Source organism: Oncorhynchus keta, chromosome 28, assembly GCF_023373465.1.
Source record: "Oncorhynchus keta strain PuntledgeMale-10-30-2019 chromosome 28, Oket_V2, whole genome shotgun sequence".
Taxonomy (NCBI): domain Eukaryota; kingdom Metazoa; phylum Chordata; class Actinopteri; order Salmoniformes; family Salmonidae; genus Oncorhynchus; species Oncorhynchus keta.
In genome coordinates this window covers 42,722,058-42,732,345 of record NC_068448.1, presented here as the reverse complement: position 1 = coordinate 42,732,345, position 10,288 = coordinate 42,722,058, and positions in this window count along the sequence as shown.

Sequence of the window (10,288 nt, the reverse complement as noted above, 5' to 3'; positions counted from 1 at the left end):
CAATGCATATTTGTGAATGATAAAAGTAAATTGCACATTTGTCTAAGGAAATATGAGGTGTTTCATGAAATGTTTTGTAAAAGGATAGTTCATTAAATTTCAATATTTTCCTAATGTTCTTGTGCTTCTTTACACCAAAACAAAGGAAAGACATGATATTTTGGTTATTTATAGCAGAGTATGGTATAATTTTAATGGTCCGGCCCACTTGACATCTCCCTAGGCCGTATGTGGCCCACGATGCGAAATGAGTTTGACACCCCTGCACTAGAGGGTTGCATTCCCCCGGGATGCCTGCAGGACCTGCGGGTCCCAACAGAGATCATTGCGGCGCGGTCTGCATTGTTCATGCTGCAGTCGGTCAGACTGTCACGCCCTGGTCGAGGTATTTTGTGTTTATCTTCATTTATTTGGTCAGGCCAGGGTGTGGCATGGGGTTTTTGTATGTGGTGTGTTGGTGTTGGGATTGTAGCTTAGTGGGGTGTTCTAGTTAAGTCTATGGCTGTCTGAAGTGGTTCTCAATCAGAGGCAGGTGTTTATCGTTGTCTCTGATTGGGAACCATATTTAGGCAGCCATATTCTTTGTGTGTTTCGTGGGTGATTGTCCTTAGTGTCCTTGTTCCTGTCTGTGTTAGTTTACACTAGTATAGGCTGTTTTGGTTTTCGTTACGTTCTTTGTTTTGTAGTGTTTGTAATTGATTCGTGTTTTACGTCTGTTTATTAAACATGGATCGCAATCTACACGCTGCATTTTGGTCCGACTCTCCTTCACCACAAGAGAACCGTTACATTGGAATGAAAATATTTTTGTTGTCCCACAGATTATTTGGAAACGGTACTCTTTCTGCTTTGTATGAGTTAGCCTACCCACTGTATTAAAATCACATATTTTACGCATTATTCACACTCAGAAATAGCCTACCTCTCCTAGTTGAGCGTGAGAGTTCAAGTGCACCTAGTATGTGTGGCCTCATTGAAATAGAGTAGGCTACATTTCCGGTGTATTCGGAAAGTATTCAGACCACTTGACTTTTCCACATTTTGTTACATTATACAGCATTATTATTCCCCCTCATCAATCTACACACAGTAACCCATAATGACAAAGCAAAAGGCTAGGGCTGACCTGGCAATGGTAGCTACTAGTTAGCGTAGCTAATTCATTCACATCTCTGTAGCATTGAAGGTCCCCAAGTTTGTAACCACCAGGGCTCTTCCTGGAGCTGGTCGCCCGGCCAAACTGAGCAATCAGGGAGGTGACCAAGAAACCGATGGTCAACTCTGACAGAGCTCCAAAGTTCCTCTGTGTTTTTCAGCGGCACGGACTGGGAGATTAGTCGGGATTGAGGGAAAGATAAACGGAGGAAAGTACAGAGAGATCCTTGATGAAAACCTGCTTCGGAGCGCTCAGGACCTCAGACTGGGGTGAAGGTTCAACTTCCAACAGGACAACGACTCTAAGCACACAGCCACGACAAACAGGAGTGGCTTCGGGACAAGTCTCTGAATGGCCTTGAGTGGCCGGGCCAGAGCCTGGACTTGAACCCGATTTAACATCTCTGGAGAGACCTGAAAATAGCTGTGCAGCAACACTCACCATCCAACCTGACAGAGCTTGAGAGGATCTCAATAAAGGAATAGGAGAAACTCCCCAAATACAGGTGTGCCAAGCTTGTAGCGTCATACCCAAGAAGACTCGAGGCTGTAAGTCACCATCTTCCTGTTATCCCCTGTGTATTCTCTGTTTGTCTGTTGCAGGTTTGTCCTGTCTTGTCAGGTCTCACCAGCATTCTCTCCCACCTTCCTGTTTGTCTCGTTCTGCTCTCTCCCGGTTCTGACCAATCTGCCTGCCCTGACCTCGAGCCTGCCTGCCGTCCTGTACCTGCCTGACTCTGACCTGATTACAAACTTCTGCCTGCCCTGACCCAGAGCCTGCCTCACGTCCTGTACCTGCCTGACTCTGACCTGATCACGAACCTCTGCCTGCCCTCAACCTGCCCTTTGCCTGCCGCGTATTTTTAATAAATCATCTGACAACTGTACCATCCGCCTCCTGTGTCTGCATCTGGATCATATCCTGAGTCGTGATAGCACGAACTGGCCATGACTGAGCTAGCAGTCTCGGACCAGCTCCGCAACACTGTCTCCTCCCAAGGGAGACACCATTGGAAGAAACAAGGAGTTACTTCAAAGGTCTTATGGAAGAATTCCAGACCTTAGTGTAACACCAGGACCGTGCCTTCAACACATTGAGGGCACAATTCCACAGATTGTCTGTGAGGCAGGCCGCCACTACAGTAACCCCCCAGACTGTCAATTACCCCGCTACCAGCGGTGTTTCTCCCCAATCTACCCCGCCTTCCCAAGAAACCCACTTACTTCCTCCGGAGCGCTACACTGGAGATCCCGGATCCTGCCGGGCGTTTCTCTTCCAGTGTTCTCTCATCTTTGAGCTGCAGCCCTATTAATTTTCCTCGGTTCGCTCAAGGATAGAGTACGTGATAACAAGTAAGCAAGTAAGCTGCTCCAACTACGTCAGGATTCCCGCAGTGTGGCAGACTACGCGGTGTAATTTCGCACGTTGGCGGCTGAGAGTACCTAGAACCCGGAAGCACGGTTCAATGTGTTCCTTCACGGGTTGTCGGAGGTGATTTAAAGACGAGCTCGCAGCCCGGGAGCTGCCCCTGGACCTCAACTCCCTCATAGCCTTGACCATCCAGATCAATGGGCGGCTACGGAAACATAGGAGGGAGAGGGAGTCTTTTCCCTGTCGCCGACACTCATCCTCAATTTCTACCATGAATCCCGGAAAACCCCGAAGCACACATTTCAGAGTGGATCCGACATCGGCCGAAGTCTCTCGGAGGTCACAGAGGGCAGGCGAGTCATCTCCACATCTCCTGCTGAGCTCTTACGCAGATTTAACACCCAGAGCTGTCTGTATTGTGGAGCTACAAGAAATGTTTTATCTACCTGTCCATTAAAGAACCAGGCTCATCAAGGAGGTACTAGTATGAGTACCCTGGTGAGCCGTACGGGGAGTTTTCCCATCTTCCATTGCTCGTACCCCTCTCCATGCTACCCTGTTGTGGGGTGACCAGTCCAAATCTCTCCGAGTGCTCATAGACTCTTGGGCCGACGAGAGCTTTATGGACGCTAACCTGGTGTCGAATATGGGAAAACCCACACAACCGCTCTCCATTCCCATGCATGTCAGAGCGTTGGAGGGCGCTATATTGTCAGAGTCCCCCACACCACGTGTCCCATTAACCTGATAGTGTCGGGTAATCACAGTGAGTTTATGCAGTTCCTGCCAATTGAATCCCCTCAAGTACCTGTAGTTTTAGGGTTTTCCTGGCTCCAGAGGCACAATCCCCTGATCGACTGGGCTACTCGTTCTATCCTGGGTTGGAGCCCATTTTACCATGGTCATTGGCCGAAGTAGGCACTGCCTGCCCCGGGACGTTTTCCTGCAGGCTCGGGAAAAGCCCCGGACCTATCCGCCGTTCCCGCGGCGTAGCTGTATAGCACGTTGAGATTCTGTATAGCACTTTGAGATTTCAGCTACTGTAAGAAGGGCTATATAAATACATTTGATCTCCTTCCTGGGGTACATCATAGCCGCAGGCAACATCCAGATGGCTCCTGAAAAGGTGAGAGCGGTGGTGGATTGGCCACAACCCGGACTTCCCCCATCAGCACTCACCTCTCCCAAGGTCCCATTTATGTGATCTCCAGCTGCAGACCCGGCATTCTTGGACCTCAAACACCAATCACTACCACTCCCATCCAAATCCATCCAGATCTATCCCGGCAGTTCGTGGTGGAGGTCAATTCCTCAGTGGGGGCTGTCCTGTCTCAGCGTTCAGCCCAAGACCAAAAGCTGCATCCTTGCGCTTTCCTCTCCCACCATCTCAACCCCGCGGAAAGGAGTTACGACATGAGTAACCAAAAACACTTCTGGCAGTGAAGATGGCATTGAAGGAGTGGAGGCATTGCTTAGAGGAGGGCGGAAAACCCATTCATAGTATGGACAGATCACAAGAACTTACACAAGAACCCGATTTAACTTCACCATCTCCTACCACCCGGGGTCCAAGACTGTAAAGCCGGATACGCTGTCACGCCTCTATGGCCCCACTTCTGTCCCACAGGACCCCGAGACCATCCTCCCTACCTCTTGTCTCGCGGCTGCACTCATCCTAACACCAGCAGCTCGAGTGGTTAGAGTACACTCGCAACACCCTCCCTTGCTCAGCCACTGGTCTCTCGCCTTTTGAGTGCTCCCTGGGATATCAACCCCGCTCTTCCCGGAGCAAGAGGAAGAGGTCAGCATACCCTTGGCCCAGATGTTCGTCCACTGCTGTCACCAGTCAGCTTTTCTCAAGACCACCTCCAGGTATCGACGACAGGTGGACCCGCCGCCGGACCCTGGCTCCCCGTTATTGTCTCGGTCAGATACGGTCTACTCGGGATCTACCCCTCCGGGTAGTCCCGCAAACTGTTCCCCCGTTTTATCGGCCCTTACCCCATCTCAAAGAATTCTACTGTAAATACAGATGAATTTTTTTTTTAAATATGGTCTCCTTCTCCTTCCACAGAAATCACAATTTATAGTCAATATTCAGCGTGAATTTTTCCAAAACATGCCATTTCCAAATCCCAGAGTGAGGCCAAGGATGAGAACAGGCCACCACCAAGGAGAAGACAAGGTGACCCTTCTCTGTCACAATTGAGGAGTGTCTGTTGAGCGGTTGGATTTGAGAACATGTAATTTGCTTTGGGGATGCAATTATAGCAGGAGCGCAACTTTCACTGGGTATAGGGTGGTCATGTCCACCGTACATTCTGAAATTGTATTTTTGTCCTCCCCAGTTTTATCATACAAAAGCGGTGAGGTGTGCTTTAGGACCATGCGGATGCCTCTGAGTGGGTAGGCTGTTTGGAGAGTTCTGGGTCAGGATATGACATGACCCAGATACAGACACTGGAAGCCGATAGTACAGTTCTCACACCCTGATCTGTTTCACCTGTCTTTGTGCTTGTCTCCACCCCCCTCCAGGTGTCGCCCAACTTCCCATTATGTGTATTTATACCTGTGTTCTCCATTTGTCTGTTGCCCGTTTGTCTTGTCTTCTCTCCCGCCTTCCTGTTTCTCTAGTTCTGTTTTATAGTTTTTCCCGGTTCTGACCATTCTGCCTGCCCTGACCCCGAGCCTGCCTGCCGTCCTGTACCTGGCTGACTCTGACCTGATCACGAACCTCTGCCTGGCCTCGACCTGCCCTTTGCCTGCCCACGTGTTTCTAATAAATCATCTGAGAACTGTACTATCTGCCTCCAGTGTCTGCATCTGGGTCATATCATATCCTGACATTGAACTTCATTGCGAAACGTGTTGCCTAAACCTATGATGGCACTGCTGTAATGGAATCTATCTGCTATTTGTATTCACAGCTAAGTCCCCTGCTGTTCCCCGATTAAGACGGGATGACCACTTCATTCCAATACCATTGTCAACTCTCTCCTGACATGAACTGAATCTCTTGTGCCCACTCCAATGGCACATTGATTTTTTCCTCTCCAAGCACAGTGAGAGGACCTGTAAAGTTTCTCTCATTACTGTATATAGAGTCAATCACATAAACAAACACAATCACATTATTACACGTCAACGATTTTACTCCTTGCTCAGACTAACTCTTTTGCAGTCATAGGAGCATGAAATCAGCAGAAGGCAAGTTGATGTACTCAGAGTGTAGATTTATTTACAGGTCTCGGTGATCAAAAGAAATAGCCTCTGTATCAGGCTATGTATCTGTCCTATCTGAGAAACCAAATTGAATCAGTCTAACAGGAGCTCAAACAAGTAGGCCTACATAATAAGCACTTGGCACCCAGGACCATTAGCCAATTGACCATTACAACCAATAAACTGGTTCTACGATGTAAAATGCCATTTCCACATCCATTGTTACATTGGTACAATTGTATCAATGATTATTAATAAAATTCCAACACCATGCATACATTATCTTATTCAACGTTCTGACTCCAAAGCTTGGAGAGCTGGCCACGTAGCCTATTTCTATGCGCACTAATAGGCCACGTAGCCCGTTTCTATGCACACTAATAAGCCACGTAGCCCATTTCTATGCAGCAGCCTTATACTTGTTCATATGAATTATATTTAGACTAGACTAACAGTTGACAACTGAGACAACCACTGATAGGCAATAAAACTCACAGGGGTGAGCTTCATGTTTGCATCATGCAAGTCAATGCAACTGTAGGACTAATTCAAAATGAAATCACAGTCTATTCCATCACTATTTTGTTGATTCATTCCAGCTAATACTTTTGGATTTTCTAAAGGCATAGCCAGCCCAAGTTAGATTATCAACCAAATGTAATCACATTGACATTTTCTCCTGACAAACAAATGGACAATAAATACTGTACATAACGTTACCAATTTGTTCACCCTGACCAGATGGACAGGGAGCGTAGGCTGTATGCAGCTGCTAGCACACCCACACACCCACACACACCTCACTCCCCTTCTTGGCTTCCATGGCAACCCCCACAGGAACCTTTCCCCAAAATAATCTTTCCCCCTTGGGAACCACACCTGTTGGCATTCTCACAAACAATTGCAACATTGTTTCAATAATATATAGAACTTTTATATATATAAAGCATTTTTGAGGCCTTGCTCACAATTCAATCTGTGGCAGCTCAATGACCAAACGATATACTGTATGTGAGGCTCTTCATCATATCTTTGATCATGACACTGGTGAGGAGGAGAGTCCTTGTTAAACTTTGACATTAAGTTGTCTGTAATAAATCATGTTTAATCTGAGTATTTGTTCTTGTCAAAATAATCCATACATTGTTTTTTTAAACTCAAAAACGAGTTGTATGAGCTCAGGTCAATGAGGCCTACAGGCCATAAATAGCAAATAGACGTTTGAAACTTGTAATGTTCACAGGAACTTAAGTTGATAAAAAGATCTAACACAACATTAGGTGATAATATATGTATTATTATGGATTTATAATCAGCTATAATGGGGTGGTCATTTTGGACCGGGAACATAATTAATTAACATGAAACGAACACAACGGGAGGGTTAAGATAGCTAAATTATCCTTGGCATAACTATTTGATTTAGAATTTTAGGACCCCTGTAAGTAGGCTATCAAAAAAATGTATACAAATGTTATTTTATGAAACATTGAAGTTAGCCTCACTCCAATTAGACCATAGAAACGCATTTAATAACAAATTCATACATGGAGAAACATATATTTTTCCGATATATACTGTACATTTAAATAGCCAGACTGTTTTGAAGTGTCTGTCCACTTAATTTTGAACACTTTTACAACACGGAAGCCGGACACAGAAACTATGGATGCAACGTCCTCCTTCATATGTGTGCCACTAGAAAATCATTAGCATGTTTCTATTAGCTGATACACCATTACAAAATACACCACGTGCCTGGACCTTGTAGGCTAAACTGCCATGAAGAAAAAAACATAGCCTAACTGATCCAAATAGTTGCTCAATCAGGTAGGCAAGATGCAGTTATTTAGTCCCAACAGCGTTCTTTTCAGCACCATGGAGTGAATCCTTACCACTGCTACACCTGGCTCTCAGTGGAGCCTTGTCTGGCAGCGAAACAGTTCATTCAGCCTAATTTACTTTCTTTAAAAAAAAACATAGCTGATATGGCTGACTTACTTAAACAAATGTGGTTTCTACTGACAATTGATATGTACAAACTATGACATAAGGGGACGACGAGTTGATAAAAGGCAATCCGTTATTTCGATTAAGACATTAATGAGCGAGTTAGGTACAGTGACATTCTTACAATATTCTCCCTGTACACCTAGTCAGAACTGTAGGATAAATAAAGGGGGCATATAAGCAGACAATGAACACCCGTACAATAATAAATGATTACATTTCTCTTAAACAGGCTATATGCTACATGTGCACCACCAAGTCAGAACAGTAGGCTAAGTTATGAGGGGGAAAGGGACCAAATTATTAGGGTGAGGCTCATGGGCTACTAACAGGTTACTTCACAACATACACTTCGTATTACTTTCTTAGCTACAATATACATATCTCCCTTACATATTACATCATTTATGCAGCAGCATACATGCCATTTTTGGACTCACTTGAACAGGAAGGTGGCACAGCAGTCCTTTATCAAACTTTATCATCAAAGTCTGGCATTCTCTGGATTTATGGTGCTTTCAAGACAACTAGGAACTCGGAAAAAAACAGGGCCAAATCATGATGTCAGTGACCTTCAGGTTGGACATCTAGAAAGAGGCCAGAGTTCCTGACTTACAATTCCGAGTTGAATGACCGTTCAAAACTTATTTTCCCAGGCGGAGCTCGGGATCCCAGTTGCCTTGAACTCACTGAAGTCTGAGATTTCCTAGTTCAGAGTTTCCAATTGTTCTGAACGTGGCAGAAGTCATGCTGGATTGACAGCATGCCCAATGTTTTCAACCTCTGGCCCATGGTGTTGAATGTTAATCCTTTTAAGCTTGGAAAATTAGACCCTTATACCCAGACTTGGACCACACACCCACTCCACAGAATAGCAAGCTAGTGATTGCTTTGCAACGCTTGCAGTAAGACACTGATTCTTTCCAAACCACTCATTGTTGAATTTTGGATTTCCAACTTCCAATGTTTATGTCCAATGGCCGATCAGCACCAATAGGTTTTACCTATAATTTCTCTTCATATGACAAGGACGAAAAGGATTTGCCAGTAGTTTGTCGACAGGATTCATGATGATGACTGCTTGTCCAGCTTGCTGGCTAAGATTTTGAAAGTAGGATGTTGATACAATCAGTCCAATCAAAGCAACGGTAGATACAACGTGATTTGACATAATTTTATCCGTGGCCAATGGCCTTGAGCCTTCTTGGATGGGCACTTCTAATGTAATTCTATGGCAGCACTCAAGGGGCATGAATTTTTGAGCTCTTCCCGTAGATTTTGCATTGACATAGTGTCCCCATGAGTGACAGAACACTGAGCCAATCACGACACAACTAGAGAACATTACCAAACCCTACTACACTCTATATTTTGCGCTGGCTGCCACACCAACACAGAAAGCACTGAGCAAGGCTGAAACACCTGCATTTTTGAGCTGCCTTACTCAAGACAGAAAAAAGAGACCATCTTTGATTGTGGCTTTATTTACATTGTTTGCAAACTGAAATGTGACACATATTAATGCCAAAATAACAAGCAAAACAGGCAACAACAAACACAAAAAAGTTTGTGTTTGTACAATCATATCAACGCGGAGCTATACTGAGCCCTCTACATTGTTACACAATTTTAGAGGCGCACTGTGTTGTGGTACAGAGCTCTACTTGGCCTCTGCGTGCCTCCGGGTGCTTTGCAATTGCATCACACCATCCAAATGGCTCCTCCGACCACATTTCAGATCAAGCATTAATTGGTTCGTAGGCAGCATGCACTGGGATGTGTTGATCAGTTGATTGACAGGTGTAGGACTGTACAACGATAAACTTTCCTCTAATGTGGATGCTCAACAACATTATGTAGCCTATAGTTTGTCATTATAGTTGGCCTTAACTCTGACACAACACAACTAACGTTATTATGACAACAGAATTAGCCTACTTTTAAGTCTAGCTAATGTTAGCGAACTTGAATGAAATAAATATACAATTACATTTATACACTTACATTTAAAGCCTACTTGTTTACTTGACCTTTACACTCTGTAAATTGATAATCAAATAAGTGACTCTGCCAAGTTTGCCACCAGTGCGCTGCAGTAAGGAGGTAAAGTGGAAGTCGAATCATCACTACAGTTGTTTGGCTGTGCCCATAGAAACGCTTGAAAATGAGGTGGATAGGTGATAGACACAAGTACCCTGTCAGAGTTTACTAGGAGTGGTGGGTTGTAGTCAGGCGCAGAGGGTTGGTAAATCGTAATTTATTCTCCGGCACAAAACGGTCACCCAGGGCGCATAAAACCGACCAGCCCAAACACAGGATCAAACAGTCCGGAGAAAACGAACAGGACAGCACATCTACAACCAACAGAGTAGTCAAGGCTCTGAAGGTGTGGAGACAAAATGTCCCCCACCGGTACCCAGCACCTCTCCTCCGGACCGTACCCCTCCCAGTCCACGAGGTTCTGTAGGCCCCTCACCCGGCGTCAGAGTCCAGAATAGCGCATACTGTGTACGCCGGGGACCCCTCGAT